The sequence below is a fragment of the Coptis chinensis genome, unplaced genomic scaffold, assembly GCF_015680905.1.
Source record: "Coptis chinensis isolate HL-2020 unplaced genomic scaffold, ASM1568090v1 utg3672_pilon_pilon, whole genome shotgun sequence".
NCBI classification, from domain to species: domain Eukaryota; kingdom Viridiplantae; phylum Streptophyta; class Magnoliopsida; order Ranunculales; family Ranunculaceae; genus Coptis; species Coptis chinensis.
This window is the reverse complement of record NW_028238147.1, coordinates 49780-68794: the sequence shown is the minus strand read 5'-3', so window position 1 is coordinate 68794 and position 19015 is coordinate 49780.

The following is a 19015-nucleotide window of genomic DNA, read 5'->3' as shown; positions in this document are numbered from 1 at the left end:
GACAAAGATGTGCTATTCCACACCATACTATTCTATTATAGTTAATGGTACACCGCAGGGCTACTTTGCTGGATGTAGGGGATTAGACAAGGGAACCCCATATCACCCTACTTATTTGTCCTTGTCATGGAGGTACTTGGTGGAATGTTGAATCATAGTGTTATGGCAAAAGAAATTTCTTACCACTCTAAATGTAAGAAACTGGACATTATACATCTGTGTTTTACCGATGATGTCTTGGTGTTCTGTAAAGGGGATGATACGACAATGAGGGCAGTGAAGAAGACTATTGATGATTTCTCTAAGTGCACTGGTCTATAGTTAAGTAAACAGAAGACTACCCTCCTTGCTGGAAGTATAAGTAATCATATGATGCTCAGGAATTGGTGGATATTATGGAAGTGCAGCTTGTACAGCCCCCTGTAACGTATCTAGGATTGCCACTTACTGCAGCAAGAATGGGGATTAAAGAATGCCTGCCTCTGAAATAAATGGTTACAAAGAAGATATCTAATTGGATGAATAAAGGTCTCACTCATGTGGGAAGGCTACAATTGATTCAATCAGTCTTATCCTCTCTTCATGTTTACTGAGCTCGAACATTTATCTTACCCAAAAAACTTTGAGGGATATTGCTAAGATTTGTAATCGATTCCTATGGGCAGGACCAGACATGACACCGAAGATGCACCATGCTAGCCACTCTCTCATTAGAATGGATAAAGAATAGGGAGGATTGGGAATTGTGGACCCCATCATGTGGAAAAAGGCTACCTACTGTGGCCTTGTCTTCAAGATTGCCAGCTACTAGGACTCTTTATTGGTCAAATGGACAGTTGAACATCATGTTAGGAAGCAACACTTCTGGAAGATGGAAATCTCAGCTGATTGTTTTTAGGTCTGGAGGAATGTCTTAAAGAATTGCAAAGTTGTGCAGAAGCTTGTTCGGCACCAGATAGCGATAGGCAAGCAAACATATGTATGGCATGACTCTTGGTGCCATGACACTCCTCTCATAAAATAGGCTAAAGTAGTACAACTGCTATAGGTCCCTCACACTGCCTTGGTCAGTGAACTCATTTCTGATGGTAGATGGAACCACCTTGTCTCTAGTCTGCCAGATAGTGCTCTGAAAAAGAAGATAGAAGGCACTGAAATCAACCATATGCTTCAGCAAGACCAAGTCATCTGGACACCGACTGCTGTAGGCAGATTCACAGTCAAATCAGTGTACATGGTGCTAAAGCAGCTCAGACCAAGAGTTAAATGGTATCGAGTGGTTTGGGGTAAGTTGGTTATACCGAAACACTCTTTTACTGGTTGGTAGCTGTTTGCGAATTGCTTACCCACTCAGGATCGATTGGTTAAGAAGAACATTATTCACCACTTGCTATGTTGTTTCTGCAATGCTTCCAGGGAGCATTCCAAACACCTCTTCTTTGATTGCCCATATACAAAATATGTTTGGTTGAGGGTGAAAGGATGGCTGGTATTAAACACTCATGGGAAAGCATCAACTGCTGAGTGGTATAGCATCCTAAGGATATGTCAAAATGCCTCTATCAAATCTGAAATTACTAGAGCAGTAACCTCTGCCACTATATATGCCATATGGATTGAAAGGAATTTGAGGAGGTTCCAGTAGAAAAGACACTCTGAGGCCCAAGTATGTGCAAAAATCAAGAAGGAGATGAAGACATATCTTCAAACTATGCTGACAAAAGTGCCTGAAATAGTGGCTGCCAAAGTTCTACTTGACAAGATCGGAATTTAAGTTCAATTCACTTCACGCGCCCCAATCTGGTGCAAATGGTCTAAGCCGCAGCCAAGTGAATTAATAGTCAACACTAATGGGTCTGTATCAAAAGATTTTAATGGATTTAGCGGTGCTATTAGAGATGAGTTTGGTGCCATTAAGCTTGCTTTTACAGGGAGTTCGACTAAAAGATTGGTAATCACCCAGGAGTTGTTGGGAGTAGAGGCTGGAATGAAGGGAGCACTTCAGATAGGAGCGAGATGAATTAGTGTATGCTCTGACTCTAAGGGTGCAGTAGGAGCTATTACTAGTACAGAGGAGCCGCCTTGGTACTGCCTCAACTTAGTGGCTGCTATCGACTGTTTGGAACAACAGTTTGAATGGGTAGATTTCAAGCATGTGTTCAGGGAAGGAAATTGAGTCGCTGACTACTTCTCTAAGCTGAGCAAGGAATATGAGGATTCTTTTTTATATTTCCTGCCTCCTATAGACTATGCACTATCAGATATTGTAAAGAAGGATGCACAAGGGAAACTGTACTTGAGAACATGATTTATATTAATACAGGTCGAGGTCTGCCTAACCTCTAGCTTCTTAAAAAAAAATGATATGAGGAATAAAGAGATATAGAGAAAGTTAGAAAGAGATTAAAATCCACTTTGATGAATTCCTAACATGCTAGCATAGATTTGTTGAGAAAACTGCAGTCTTTATATTTTCATATAAGGTGCAAACATAAAGACTAGACCTTTATTGATCCCTAATCAATTATGGTATCTCTAGTCATAACTAATTAGCACGAGAGAAAGTTTGTTTTCCATTCTCATGGAAAAACTCACTATTCTCTTGTTTGGATTAAACTCTTCTTATTTCTAAGTCAAGAAAAACCTAAACTTGAAGTTCTAACCAACAATTCTATACTAACAAATCAAGTCCTTATCAAAGCTTCATTCAAACCCACTCTAATGGAGGTTTAGCTTTGATTCATGAGACTATCATGAATAAAAGAATGAGAATAAGACATAATAGAAAGAGAAGCAATTGAATTGAATAATAATAATAACTTGAAGGTATTTTAATGGAGATTTTATGGAGGCTACAATTATAAATCCTAATTACTTAAACTATATTAAACTAAAGAAAGGGCAAATAGAGAGCTAAATTATTCTAACTAATGGGAGGGAGAGAGAGTGGAGTTTTGCCTTCATCCTCTTTATATAGGAGAGGGTTAGGTTTACAATTTCGTGCATAGGCTTTGGATCTATGTTTTGGGCCACTAAATCAAACCCAAAACCTAATTACTTAAGTCCAAAAAGAGTTTCTCTATGGGAATTTATTGCAATACCTTTTTCATCCACTTTTATTGCTCTGATTGGGTTAAGCCTTGGACCATTAGAAAGCTCTTTCTAAGCCAGTCGTTTTGACATATAATAGGCTTAATTCTGAGGCCTGCAGAAGTTATGTTGACTTTTATGTTCTTTTTCTACCCGCGTTGACTTTGACTTTTCAGTTTTGACTAGGCTTTAAAAATGTTTTTTCTCCTTGAAACTTAGGCTTTAATCATATAATTTCTCTAGCATGCAATTTTACTCCTTTCTCTTGCAAAAGTGACATATTTCTTCACATAATTGATTTCAAGACCTGAAATACACAAAAACATGTAAATATTACTAACTCTTATTTATTATAAATATAATTGGCATACATATAATACTATTAAAGAGTTGAAACTACAGTTTTGGGCTCTTATCAGCTGCGCATCGGTATCGGCAAGTAAAATTTTCTGTAACTGCTAACTAGAGCTTTCCAAGACGCCCCTAGTGTCTAGTTTCTTTTCTTTCATTATACCTTTCACAGTGAAAAAATTGCACTTTTCTGACTCGGATTAGTCTCCTCTGATCTCATGTAAAGCAGAAGTCGTTGAGAACCTAATTACTTGGTAGAAAGTACTTGGAACTGCATGGATGTCGCGAATCCATTTCCTACCAAGAATTGGATTGTGATCCGAATGATGTTTGATAACAACGAATTTTGTCGTTACCTTTTGCGGTCCCACTCATACTGGCAGTCTAATCTCTTTAGCTGGCTTTGTGGAACTTCCGTTAAACCCATACAAGTTGAACTGTGGTGCTTTCAAATGAGTCTCATCATGACCAATGCAAGTGAATGCTTTCCAGAACAAAATATTCACCGAACTCCTACAGTCTACCAAGATCTTTTGTACATCATACCTTGAAATGCGCAAAGTGATCAACAACGCATTGTCATGAGGCAGCATAACCTTCGATAAATCGTCTACAATAAACATTATTGCTCCTGGTATGCTGGTCAATACCAGATATGGATTTACTAGGATGGGTTCAATATTAACCTCTAGAACCTCCCTGACTGTCAAAATTTTCCTGATGTTGTCTCGGATGATCTTCTTCCGAGGTATGACCCCTCTGTAAATCATGTTAATAACTCCTAACGGTTTCCCGTGTATTGTGGTTGTGACTTCTGGTTGAGCATCATCCCTAAACTCTCGTATCTTTCCATATTTCATTAATCTATCGATCTCCCTCAATAATTGCAAACATTTATTTGTTTCATGGTTCTTGATCTTGTGAAACTGACAATAATGTTTGTTTGGCAATTCTTGGGGAGTGAATTGTGGATATCTGAGATACTCTTCCTTGCCCACCCTTTTCAATATATCCTCTAGTGTGGTGTTGATAACCACGTAATTCTTGGGATCTAATTCTTCTTTTAATGTTCTCTCATATTTCCTTTTAGCCAGATATTGAGACTCCGTTCTTGCAAATGACTTATTTGTCCTCTTTTTATCTAATCGAGAGTAGTCTCAACTCTCCGATTCTTTTCGAGTCGATTCCGTTACTTGTAACACAGGTTGTACCATGACAGCTAAGATTCCTTCTTCAACGTGGATGTTTTTCTCTGCTTTATCGTACAACTCTTGCAAACTTTTTACCTTTTTTTCGCAACAAGTACTTGTTCATATCCAATGCTGGAATCAAACCCATTTGAAATTCCATGACAGCTGTCATCTCATATTCATCAAGATTTTCAACAGATTGTGTCTCAGTTTTGAACTGAGCTAAGAAATCTTTCAATGATTCCTTTTTTCCTTGTCTCAATTGGAAGAAGACCGATACCTGCTTTAGCTTGATCCTCTGATGACCATAATTTGTTAAAAATTTCTCCTCCAGTTCTTGAAAACAAGAAATTATCCCTTCGTGCAAAGAACATAACCATTTCAATGCTTTTCCTTTAAGACTAGATGAAAAAGATTTACACAACACCAAATCTAGATATTCTGTGCCTTGGTAAATAGAGTGCTGATGTCGGTATCCAAATAAATGATCCATTGGATCCGATGTTCCATCGTACTGATTTCCTTTTTGTGTCTTGTACTTTGGACTAAGAGGCATCCTTTCAATCTTTTTACATAACAGAATTATACCGACATCGTCATCTATCTTTCGTACCGTTGGCAATGTTGTCATGTATCTTATCTCCAAACTATTTCAGCATCATCTCTTCAATCATTTCTTTCGTTACTGGCTTTGATGCTTGCTTTACTTCCTCTCCATGAGCCACTTTCTGTGTTGTGTTTGCCCCAGATTGTGGTTCTTCGAAGTGGCTCTTTCTAGCCACGGGGGTGATCGAGGTCGACTCCGCCCCATCTTTTTCGTAAAACTCTTGATGTGTAAGCTTATCATTTATTTCTCTGACAGCCTTATTTTCTGCCATTAACTCCTTATTTTGCTTTTCTAATTCATTGAACTTTCTAAATAAAGCCTGTAAAGAAACTTCTTATTCTTGTATCTCTTCCATTTCATCTCTTACTCTCTGCTTACTGATCTTCTCGTTCTTCTTTCCTCATTCTTAGATGTGCTTTCTTCATTCAATTCTACTTTACTAGTTGGTGCACGTTTAGGAGTCATTGTGAAACTAGATTATGAAAACTGATCCTAAAAAAGAGACTTCTTTGATGCACTTCAAATGATTCTTTCATGATGAACCAACAATAACTACCCAAATCTTCAATCAAAATCTCTCTAAACTAATCAAATGAATTGCACACTGAAAGGGAAAAAAACAAACTTGAATTCTCAAGATTTTGATGCACAGATGGCACCAATGTGATGATTAAGTAGACTTTGGTAAAGATTTAACAAATTATTGAAGATTTAATGGTGATTTGATATGAAATAAGATGAACTTCATTGAATAACGATTATGTTCTTTACAATCTCTCTGTTTTGCTCTCATTTACAATTTTATGTGGAGGAGAAGATAATGATTTCTCTCCCCTAGATCAGTCTTTATATAGCCTTTCCTAATACCTTTGCTCCAATCACCTGATGACGCGTATCCATTCTTCTTCTTCCTCACTTTCTTCCTGCTCATAACTACAACATTTCAATTATAGAGAGATATCGACCCTTATGTCGATATCTCGATATTCAAAGAAAACAATAGGGCTGAAATCTGCTATGATATTTGCCACGACAAGTGCCAAAGCATACAACAATTGATAGTACCTCACCGCAAACACTCGTTCTAATAGTTCTACAATGATATTGTTGTGGGCAAATATTGTCAAGCCGATATTTCAGCTGTAATACCATAACTAACTCGAAATGTCTCTGGTTAGTTTTCATATGTTGCAGGTTTGAGTGGGAAAAAGAGGAGGAAGAAGAGAATGGACACGTGTCAAGACTTGATGGGAAAAGACTATAACTGGAACACTATAAAGACTGGAAAGAAAAAGAAAGATTCATTCGCACAAAATATTATAAACTGGAGAGAGAAAGAGAGAAACCAGAGAGAATTTGTAACCACCATTAGAGATCAATAATATTTCACTCAGTTTATATCAAATCCTTCTTCGATCTTAATACATCTACAACAACACGCATGATCGCTACATTGGCGCCGTCCGTGGGTCAAAGACAAGAAGAGATCTTTCCTTTTCTTCTTCTTTGAGTTTGAATCTAGTTTCTTTGAGTGAGTTGGTGGTAGAGGGAAATTGTCTGTGTTACTTTAGCTTGAAAAGATCAAATTTTGGTTTTTTCTCCCTTTGATAGTAACAGTTTGTTAATCTATTCGGTGAGTTATTCTGAGTTGTTAAATCAATGGCTCCTAGTAAGTGTGCGCCAGCCAGTAAGAGTGTAGTAAATGAAGAAAGTACATCAAAGAATGAGGAAAGAAGAACGAGACATTCAGTAAGCAGATTAGTTGAGGAAGTAGAAGAAGTGTGTGAGGAAGAGATTTCTATACAAGTGTTTTTAAGGAAGTTTAATGAATTGGAGAAGCAGAACAAAGTTTTAATGGCGGAAAAGGTTGTGAGGGAAGAGCATGAGAAGAGTGCAATGGAAGTGTTGTACGACAAAAATGGGGCTGACTCGAGTTCAGGCACTCCAGTGGTGAGAAAGAGCCATATCGAAAAAGTAAGAAAAATCCATTTTGAGGAAGTACAGTTAGTGGCGAAATCGACACCAAAGGTCGTGCAAGAGGAAGAGGTAAAAGTAGAACCCCATCAAATCATAAAAGAAATGGTGCAGGAGATGATGCAGAGGCAATTTGGGGACCAGTTACTGGAAAATGTATCATCTTTGATTCGTAAATTGGCTGACGATGTAAGTAGAAACCCATTGAAAAAGGAAGTGGAAAGGGTGCCATTACCTCCAAAATTCAAAAATCTAAAGTTCACCCAATATGATGGGACCACTGACCCCATGGACCATCTCTTTAGCTATCGACACCAATTCTCGATATATCACGAAACGGAGTATTGGGATTTCGTGCTATGTTGGTCATTTTCTTCAAGCCTAAAAGGCAAAGCACTGAAGTGGTTCTGTACAATACCTGAGGGTGCCATTTCTTGTTTTTGTGAAATCGAATAGAGATTCCTCACCAATTATGGTCATCAGAGGGTGAAGCTGAAATAGGTGTCGGTCCTATTCCAATTGAAACAAGGAAAGAAGGACTCATTGAAGGATTTCTTGGCCAGATTCAAGGCCAAAACTCAATCAGTCGAGAGGCTTGATGAGTCTGAAATGACAGTCGTCATGGCTTTTCAAACATAGGTGATACCTAGATCATATATGCATAAATATCTCTTACGAAAGGAAGTTAAAAGTCCACAAGAGTTGTATGACAAAGCTAATAGAGATATTCGAGTAGAAGAAGGTATACAGGCAGCCATGATGCAAAATGTGTTGCAAGTATTGAAAAAGAAAGAGAGGGATAATGGAGATCGACATGAGAGTTGAGATTCCTCAAGGCCAGATCACAAAAGGCCTTAAGAAAATTATATAAATCAGGATAATCAGCCGCAGCAAAGGAGGAGGTATGAAAAGACACTAAAAAAATAGTTGGATCCAAAAAAATTTATTGCCATCAATACCACACCTGAAAATATATTAAGGAAGATGGCAAAAGAAGATTTCGTGATATTGCCAAAATACACTCTTAGGGAGATAAAGGGCAGCTCTTATTGTCATTTTCACAAGGTTAAGAACCATGAGACAAACAGATGTTTGCAATTGTTGAAAGAAATGGATAGATTGATAAAAGATGGTAAGTTGCGAGAATTCAGGGTTGATGTTAGACCCACAAAGACGGCAACTTATAAGCACTCAAAAGTGTAGTTTAAACCATTAATAGTTTTCTATTTAGGCCAATTATGTTTATAATAAATAAGAGTTAGTATTGTTTACGTGTTTTTGTGTATTTCAGGTCTTGAAGCTGTTTATGCGCTTAAAGATGTCATTTTGCATGGAAAACGAGTCAAGATGATTGCCGAGGAAGGTCAATTTTTAAAACCCAAGAATCATGTAGAAAAGCCTTTTTCAAGCCCAGTTAAAGCTGGGAAGGCAAAGTCAATTCGGGTAGAAAAAGAACAAAAAAGTCAACAGAACTTCAAATGGGCGTTTCTTTGGACCTGGGCCTCCAAATTAGGCCTACTTTATGTCAAAATATTTGGCTCGGAATACGCTTTCCAATGGACTTGGCCATGTGTCTTCATTTTGTTTTAGATCTTAAGTAAACTTTACTTGCTCCTGTATCTGCTGCTGATAACCGTATAAAACAATACAAGATTTCTCTAACTTATTCTTACGTTATCAATTATTTATTTTTTACTCTCATATATATTTTCATGTAATATATAGGGTACGAAATTGTTCCACTCTTAACTCTATAGACTTAAATGAATTCAACTAATCAAACACAAGGAAACAATGGTGAGAGCAATATTTATGGATGTGAATTTATACTAAGAAAATAAATATATGAATTTAACTTATACTAATTTAATTAAAACAATTGAATATGACTTGAATAAAATATGGAGAAGAATAGAGAGAGATTGAAATCCACTTTAATTAATACTTAACATGCTAGCATAAAGTTTGTTGCGAAACCCTAATCTTTACATTCAAACACAAGGTCCAAACATAAAGATTAGATCTTTAATGATCCCTAATCAATTATGGTATCTCTAGTCATAACTAATTAGCACGAGAGAAAGTTTGTTTTCCATTCTCACGGCAAAACTCGCTATTTTCTAGTTTAGATTAAACTCTCCTTATTTCTAAGCCAATAAAAACCTAAACTTGAAATTCTAACCAAAAATTCTATACTAACAAATCAAGTGCTCATCAAAGCTTCAATCAATCCCCTCTAATGGAGGTTTAACTTTGATTCATGGGACTATCATGAATAAAAGAATGAGAAGAAGACATAATAGAAAGATAAGAAATTGAATTGAATAATAATAATAACTTGAAGGTATTTTAATGAAGATTTTATGAAAGCTACAAATATAAATCCTAATTACTTAAACTATACTAAACTAAAGAAAGGGGAGTTAGGAGAGGAAGTGGAGAAGCCTCAATTATTCTAACTAATGTTAGAGGTGCTTTAGGTTTACATTTTTGTATATAGGCTTTGGAGCTGTGTTTTGGCCTACTAAATCAAGCCCAAAACCTAATTACTTAAGTCCAAAAAAGGGTTTCTCTATTAGAATTTACTGCAACACCCTTTTGGTCAACTTTTTCTACTCTTATTAGGTTAAGGCCTAAACCATTATAAAGCTCTTTTCAAGATGGTCATTTTGACATATAATAGGCCTAATTCCAAGGTCTGAGTCTAAAGATACGACCTATTGAAGTTCTATTGACTTTTCTGTTTATTTTCTACCCGAGTTGACTTTGACTTAAAAGGGTTTTTCTCCTTGAAACTTGGGTTTTAACCATAGAACTTCTCTAGCAAGCAATTTGACTCCTTTCTCTTTCAAAAGTGACGTATTTCTTCACATAATTGATTCCAAGACTTGAAATACACAAAAGGACGTAAATAGTACTAACTCTTATTTATTATAAACATAATTGGCCTAAATGTAATACTATAAAGGGTTAAAACTATAGTTTTGGACTCTTATCATATCACTACATACAAGAGAGAGAGGACGCATATTCTCATACATATCAGCAATCTCAACATCATGCATATGAGGAGACTCACTAAGCGAATGAGGAGATTCAGCAGATGTACACTTAACAACATCAGGCATATGAGGAACTTCAGGCTGAGATAGTTAACCTTCGTGTAAAGAAGGAAGATCTTACTACTCAGGTTGATATCTTAGAGTAGCAGGTTCAGAGCCTCCAAATCGGCAGAGAAGAGTCATCAACTGGTAAGGGGCGTAAGAAGAAAGCTCAGAGATGATGTTGGTTTGTAATGTATAAAAATATGTAACATGAGATGTATGTTAGTTTGGTAACTTTTGAGAATATGTAGCATGAGAGATGTTTGTTTCAGGTTATGACAAGATTTGTGTATATGAGAATGTCAAAAATACAGAGGAGACTCTGCCATTTTTTTTTAAGAATGTGATGTTAATTTTTTACACTCATTTGTTACATTCCACTCATTTTTTACACTCACATTCACTTATAACTTGTTACTTTTTTACACTCATTTATATCCACAACTCCAACTATCCACATTAACTTACACTCATTTATATCCACAACTCTAACCAACCACATTCACTTACACTTATTTATATCCACAACTCCAACCAACCACATTCACTTACAACCATATTTTTATTTATATCCACAACTTCAACTAACCATATTCACCCCACCATTCTATATATCTCAGTGAACACTCTATTTTACATACGCACATTCTCTTCTACAATCTCTTCTAAAACCATGGAGAACATGTATGAATATTAGCCTTCTAAGTCTTCATCTTCTTCTTCTTCTTCTTCTGATTCATCGAGTTCTTCAGATGATAACACTGCACTTAGGCGTTGTTCAAAATTGGTGGCTACTACTCTACCTTTGGTCCAACATTGTATATATAGTTTTATTGGGTTAGCAAGAAGCAGAGTCTTCTTATAAACCACATGGTGGTTCGAAGAAAGGAAGAAAATACAAGCATCATCAGTATGAGGCAACATTGGTGCGTTTAAATGTTAACTACTTTTGCACAAATCTTATATTCCCCGACCACGACTTTCGACGTCGATTTCGCATGGGTCAGTCATTGTTCCTTCATATCTTTTATAATCTTCAACATAATGTACCATGCATATTTTCAACAAAAAGTTAATGTTGCGGGTAAGTTTGGTATTCACCCAAAAATCAAAGAAATTGCTGGTTTACAAATGCTTGCTTATGGTTCTCCAACTAATCTAATAGATAACATGTTACATATTGCTGAGTCAACTTTTCATGAAAGTATATGCCATTTCTGTGATGGAATTGTTAGACTTTTTGGGGATGAATACTTACGCAAACCAAATGTTGGAGATATTCAGTGCTTGCTTGAAAATTTGGAGAAATGCAGATGACCTGGAATGCTAAGAAGCATTGATTGGATCACTGACATTGGAAGAATTGCCCATCTTCGTGGCAAGGGTCTCACGCTGGCCATATGGGTAAACTAACAGTGATCCTGGAGGCGGTAGCTTCTTGTGACAAGTGGATTTGGCATGTTTTTTTTAGAATGGCAGGTTCTCACAATGATATGAATGTGCTTGACTGGTCACCAATATTTGATGATGTAGTCAATGATGAAGTTGTTCCTTGAAACTACACTGTAAATGGCCATCATTATGATATGGGCTATTACTTGGCTGACGGTATTTATCCCTATTATGCCACCTTGATTCAGATGATTTCTAAGCCAACTATTGGACAAGACAAATATTTTGCAAAGAAACAAGAAACTGCTAGAAAAAACATTGAGTGGACATTTGGTATATTGCAGTCGCGTTGAGCTATTTTAGTGAATCCGTGTAGGTAATGGTATTTGGACACCATGGCTATGGTGATAAGGGCTTGCATCATTTTACACAATATGAGTATGGAAGATGAATGTGATGTCGATATATCACATTATCTTCCTGATTGTGAACTGAAGTTGGTATAGTTGTGAGTAGGCTTCAAAGATTATTTGATTGAGGTTCACCATAAATTGTTTAAAACTTGGATAAAATGGGAGTTGTGAATGAGAAAAGGTAGTACTCTTAGCTTTTAGGACTTGTTTTTGTTGACTAAACTTGTATTGAAAGAAAACTCAAAGGAAACAAATTGATTGATGAAAGAAAACTTGAAATGAACTTGTTGATTGAATGATAGAAACATAAACTTGAAAGAAATAACTTTGATTGAATAATTGAAATATAAACTTGAAATAAAAAGGATTGAATTGAAGAACAAAAAGTAAAACAAACTTGAATGTAAATGACTTGAAAAATAAATCATACACTACTCCTACATGACACTAGAATAAGTCTAGGTGCATTCTCTCCTACTTTTTGGTTTTTATACCCCTACTTTTACAAAAGTCTGATTTGCCCTCTCCCTCTACAATCAAGACACCTCACCATGGTTGCTTTATCTTTTTCCTTTCTCCTTTTTCTTTTGCTTTTGTATATCTTCTTAATCAAGCTAGGGTTTAAGCAAGTCTTCTTTTATATCAAGGTCATCCATCTCTAGTCTTTTGAGTTAAGGACTTGACTTTCAGTTCTCTAGTTTTGAGTCCTTGACCTTTGACCTTTGACTTTGACTTTTTCAGCATTTTTTCATAGCAGCTTTGAGTCTTCATAATAAGCATAAATAAAGCTCCTTTTAGTGCTAACATGTAGCTTTTATGATAAGTGGTCTGAATTGCTCTATAACCTAAAAAAGGCAATAAAAGATATGAATTGTATTTTCATTATCCGTAAGAAAGGTTGTCATGCAGTAATGTAAAGATAATAAAACACACATTTAGGAATTGATCATGAACCTCCAAGTAGAGAAGGGTCAATTGAAGTTGAACGCCACTTTGTTTTGTCTCGTTGGGCAACTGGTGTTGATCGGGTTCGTTCATTAGTTGTTCATGATAGGTTGAAGAATGACTTGGTCCAGCATTTGTGGAGTAGGCGTGGTCGACAGTAATTCTACTTCATTTGGACTTTGTTTTATTTATCATTTTCTATGTGTTTGTGTTCTATGTATTTGTGTTCCATGTTTTATATTTTATGTTTATTTATTTTGTGTATCTTTTTAAATTCCCATGTTGTATCCCGTTATTATCAATAAAGACTGATGTTTGCATATCAATTTTATATTAAGGTACATGCAAAAATAATTAATTAACTAACTCAAATTAAAGGAAAACTTCAATTAAAGTACATTATAAATAAAATCAAAATACAAACGCAAATTAAAGTATGTGCTAAATTGAAATACATAAATAGAAATTAAATCATTTAGAACTCATCATCATCACCAAAAGATCCCCTTGCTCTACTTCCACTGCTAGCACCCATGCCATGAATTCGATTCTTCATTTTTTGTATAATTTCTGCCTTTCTGATTTGTAGGAATTCACGCTCATCTTTGGGTAATCCATCTAATTTCAATCCTAGTAGTTTACTATCATTTTCATCATCTCAAACTCGAAGTGCATCTTTCTTCAATTGAAGTTTCTCTCTTTGGATTTTGAGCTTCTTGCATTTGAGCTCATGTTTCTTTTGTTGTCTTTGAGCTTCCAATTTATTGGCTTCTTTTGTGGTTTCAGAAAGATCCACAAGAAAACTATCAAGTTTCTTAGTGGATTGCTCCACTTTATAATCACCTTCTTCATTCTCTTTTTGCCTTCTTTTCTTTTCTTCTTTCTTTCCAATTGGCCTATATATATCCACAAACCCATCAACTTGATGTGGATCATAATCCAATGGTTAAGTTGTCGCACTTGATATTGGAGTTGATGAACCTTCTTCCCTATTGTTTGATTTCGACTTTTTCTTAGGTCGTATTTCATTTCTCAATTGTAGTATCCTCCATTTAGGTGAGTCTTTCACTATATTATAGCATTGCATCCACTTCCAAACCCCATTTTGCATCCCATAGGCTTTTATTGCTTCCTCAACCTACCAATTAACAAAAAACTAAATTAGAATTGAAAAATATAATTGTGAATCAAAAAAACAAATATAAAGTAAATGATACTTACAATGTCATTTTCACTATAGCCACTTGGAGGAGATGCTTGAAGCTTAGAAAAAATAGTGTGAAACTTGTTGATATTGAATTGAATGGTAGACCATCAGTGTTTCATGCTCGTGAAGTTGCACTCGGTCATTCTTCTGAGATTTGTGTGAAATGAATTTAGAATCCTACTACAAAATTCGTTTGACTTTTTTTCATTTCCTATTACACCATCTTGACCAACTTGTAGCCAACTATTGGTGAGAGGAACATCTTCTTTAAGTATCCATGAAGCCCCTCTAAACTTGGATCTTTGGTCTTCATTAGCTATTGTGGATTTGTGGTTTAGTTGAGAGTTTGTGAGAGTAGAGAGTTCGTGAGAATAGTAGAGAGTTTGTGAGAGTAGAGAGTTTGGAGTGCATGAAGTTATAGTGTAAGAATGAGAAATATAACCGTTTTTTACCATTTTTTCAATCAGAGCACGCTGCTTTCAATACACCACGTGGTTTTATCAAAACCGCATGGGCCTGAACAAAACTGTGTGGGCCTGAACATAAAGTTCGCGCTGCTTTTAGAAAATCGCGCCGTAGGAGCCCATAATGCAGTAAAAGCCCACGCGGCGTTCGGAAAACAGCGCGGGTTTGGGTAAACCACAACGTACATTTGATACAACACCAAAAAAAACACCAAATTAAAGCCGATTTGGTGTTCGGTTTGGTTTTTATGTCTTTATATTTGGTCTTACCACTGAAGATGATTTTTACCAAATTTTCAAGAATTTGGTGTTTGGTATTCATTTGGTCTCACCATTAAAGATGCTCTTAGTTGGTAAAACCTTTGGTTGATGATTCCAAAGGGGTTCAAACCCCGCCAACATCCGAGTTACTGATCTCATTTAAAACAGGCTTACCAATAAAAAAATAAAAATAAAATAAAATAAAATAAATGTAGTATGGTTTGGTAGATAATTAATTTTGGGATGATATAATAGTTTAATGATGTATAATAAATTTGATTACACATTATTACCCCCTCACTATACAATTGATCTATATATATTTTTTAACCAAATATATTTAAATTTTGCAACTCAATACTGATGCAAATGAGTGAAGTTCAATATAGGAGATTAAGAGAGGAATTCTTATTATGAGTGTTCAGATAATGAGAAGAGGTTTACCTTACTTTATATAGATAAGGTAACCTCCTCACCAATATATAAAGTTACATTAGGAAACGTAACCTCATCATCAAGATAAAAAGTTACATTAGGAAACGTAACCAATTCTCTTCATGGATATTGGACCTCATGGTGGGCATCCATATTGGGTAGAGCCCATAGATTATAACATTAAATAATTATTTCAAAAAACACCAATAAAACCAACTTCACGCCATTTGCCTAAAACACTCACAGAGAGTGCACAATACTAGAGTGTATAATAAGGCCTTTGATAAGAAGCCCAATTTTGATTTAGAGATCTAGTTGTAATTTGCCAATTTCACATCAAGTCAGGAATAAAATATCTTCACCGATATCTTTAGAAAATAGAAAAATATCAAGACGTTTAGTATGTTTGGGAACGGGAATTAGAATTCTAGTGAGAATTCGAATTCTTTGAGAATTGAATTCTCAATGATAATGGGAGAAATAGGGTCGTTTGGTTGTCCATAAGAATTCTCTTAGCCCATTAAAAAACATGTACACGTGTCATTTAATTAAATAAAGGTTCTTTAAAATTCTTCTGTATTTTAGGACCACTATATCACAAACCCCTTTTTCTAAAGGTGCACTTCTTTGTTAACTATATTTAAGAAATTAACTAACCCTCAACTACAGTGAAAATCCCAATTAACATGGTTTTAGGATGAGAATCAAATTCCCACCAAAATGAGATTCTTTTTTTGTAAGTTAGCAAATTATATTACCATGAAATAAAATTACAAAAGGTTGGCTTAATTAGGAAATGGTTCCTAATTAACCTTAATAAAATCTAAAGTACACAAAATCTGGCGTTTCCCACTTGGAAATCCATGTTGGTTTACCTGGATAAAGAAATTGTTCTTGTAGGTTGAGGGTCAGGCTATGTGTTGCAGCTTGATCAGCTGAGAAGTTAACTTCGCACCACGTATGTGAGATCAACACAGCTCAACTTATGTTTACAAGTCTCCTGATAAGCACCCAAAAGTATATTTTAAACCCATTAATAGTATTCTACTTATGCCAATTATGTTTATAATAAATGAGAGTTAGTATTGTTTACGTGTTTTTGTGCATTTTAGGATTTGAAGTTGTTTAGGTGACTAAAAGTACCACTTTTTCATGGAAAAGAAGTCAAGATGATTGCTGAGGAAGTTCTACATTTAAAGCCCAAAAATCATGGAGAAAAGCCTTTTTTCAAGCCCAGTCAAAGTCAATCCGGGTAGAAAAAGAACAAAAAAGTCAATAAAACTTTAACAGACCATATTTTTAGACTCGGACCTCAGAATTAGGCCTACTTTATGTCTTACCCCAATTCGAGCTGTAAAGGTGGACGAAAAGAGCACGAAAGTAATTTTCAACAGTTGTGGCCTCTTTAGACTTAACCTAATGGACTTTGGGCTCACTTTAGAGGCCCAAAGTCTCCCTTTTTGGCCCATGCATGAAAATGTAACCCTAACCCTCTCCTATATAAAGAGGGTTAAAGCTAAACACTTTCTTCTCCTCTTCTTTTCTCAACCCCTTAGTTAATAATTAGTTTAGTTTATTTTTAATTAGGTTTACTTTTCTTTAGTTTAGAATAGTTCTAGTATTGTATCCACTATTATTTCCCATCAATAAAAAGCTTTAGTTAAATTCAATTCAATTGCCTTTTCAATTGTGTCTTCTTATTATTGTATTAGTATAATGATTCCAATGACAAAAGGCTAAACCTCTATTAGAGGAGGTTTATGAAGCCATGTGAGGATGAGTATCTATTAGTATTATTGTTTTGCATAAAGAACGTCAAGTTCTTCGTTATGAGTGCCTAGAGAAAGAGCTCATAATGGAGAACTAGAGTATAGAGCCACCACCAAAGAGATTTGTAGTGGAACTACACTCTCATGCTAATGAAACCTCGATCCAAGAGGACTTGGTCTTCACTAGAGATTAACACAAGCAATTCGATACTAACTAATAGTCAATCGAATCGAATGGTGGATTAAACCCCTTCTAATATCTTCTCTTGTCATTTAAATTCACTATTTTCACCCTCAAATCTACTGTTTTAACTCTCACTAGTGAAGCATATTTCTAATCTAAACTTGCATCCAAGTAGTGTATGACTAGAGTGGTATGAACACGACTACTCCTCATTATTTCTATGATATTGAGAGTATTATATTTACTATTTTTCCATCATATTTCTACTGTTCACGCATCTCTAATCTACTATTTATCAAGTTATTTCAATCATATCTAGTTCGTGTACATTACGCGTGTTTAGATTATAAAACACTATTTTTACTATTGAGAAAACCAACACTGAAAACACTATTCGCATTTTCTTCAAATTTTTCTGCTACTATTCGAGAGCATACAAGTTGTTCAACCAACTCCCTCCCCTCCTGTGACCTGACCCTGAAAATTTCAAACTTTAGTTTTAATTTACGAGCGTGCGTGCGCCTCAATTTTACCTTCGCTGAGTGCGACCTGCACCTTTCTTTAACTCGTGCACTGCGCCCAATTTGCCATATTTCTAAGCGCGCACGCGCCCTAGGTTAAATACAGTAACTCCAATTTTTAATATTATTTGCGATATTCTCTCAACAGTACAATACAGTACTCGTATGCTAAAAATTACAAAATTTGGAAAAAAAAAATTATTTTTCTTCATTCTAAATGGTGTCTAGCAAACTAAAAGCATTTGGGGTTCTCTAATTAAGGAACATGCATGCACGGACAACCTCTCTCAAATTCCTAAGTGACCTGGCCGTTGGTTTGATAAAAAATACAAAAATAATAATTAATCATAGTTAAATTATTAAACCCACCCACTACCCATTTCATAGGCCTGACATCTAGGCCCAACACGAAGCCCATAGTAAAAAGCCTAAACCTTATTCTTAAAACCTTATCACTAATCAGGTTAACTTTTTACAGGACTTCACTATCCACCTCGTGTACCCGGACTAGTACTCGTATAATTGTTCAAGTAACGTAGACGTGCTTCAAGGCTGTTGAAGATGTTATTTATACACGTAGCAAGGATGCTCCAGGTTACACTTCTATACATCCTCGAATTTACTATCAGAGGATTCTATTTCTAGTAATAATCAGGCTATTTTTGCATGCTATTTAGGACTTGCCTATTAGTCTTAAAACTTGCATGAGATTAAGATCGGGTACGCATAAACTTACCATATTAGTTTATCATAGACACAGAAATAATCGCCTATCTAGAAATTAACCAATCACCACACACACACCACCTACACCCACCAACACTACATTTGTAGCAATGGGTGAAGAAATAGCAGAGAGACTTCTCTCTGATTTTTATAAAGATTTAAATGATGGACCTGAGTCCTGTATAATTCTTGTTGATACTACGGGAGATTTTAGAATCCCCCCAATATATTTAATCTGCTACCTGTTTTCCATGGGTTAGATAATGAGAAGCCTTATCAACATTTACGTAGGATACAACAAGTTCTTACTATATTTCATCATCCTAACGTAAGACCTGAACAAATAAAGCTCAGGGTGTTTCCTTTCACCCTAGCTGACAAA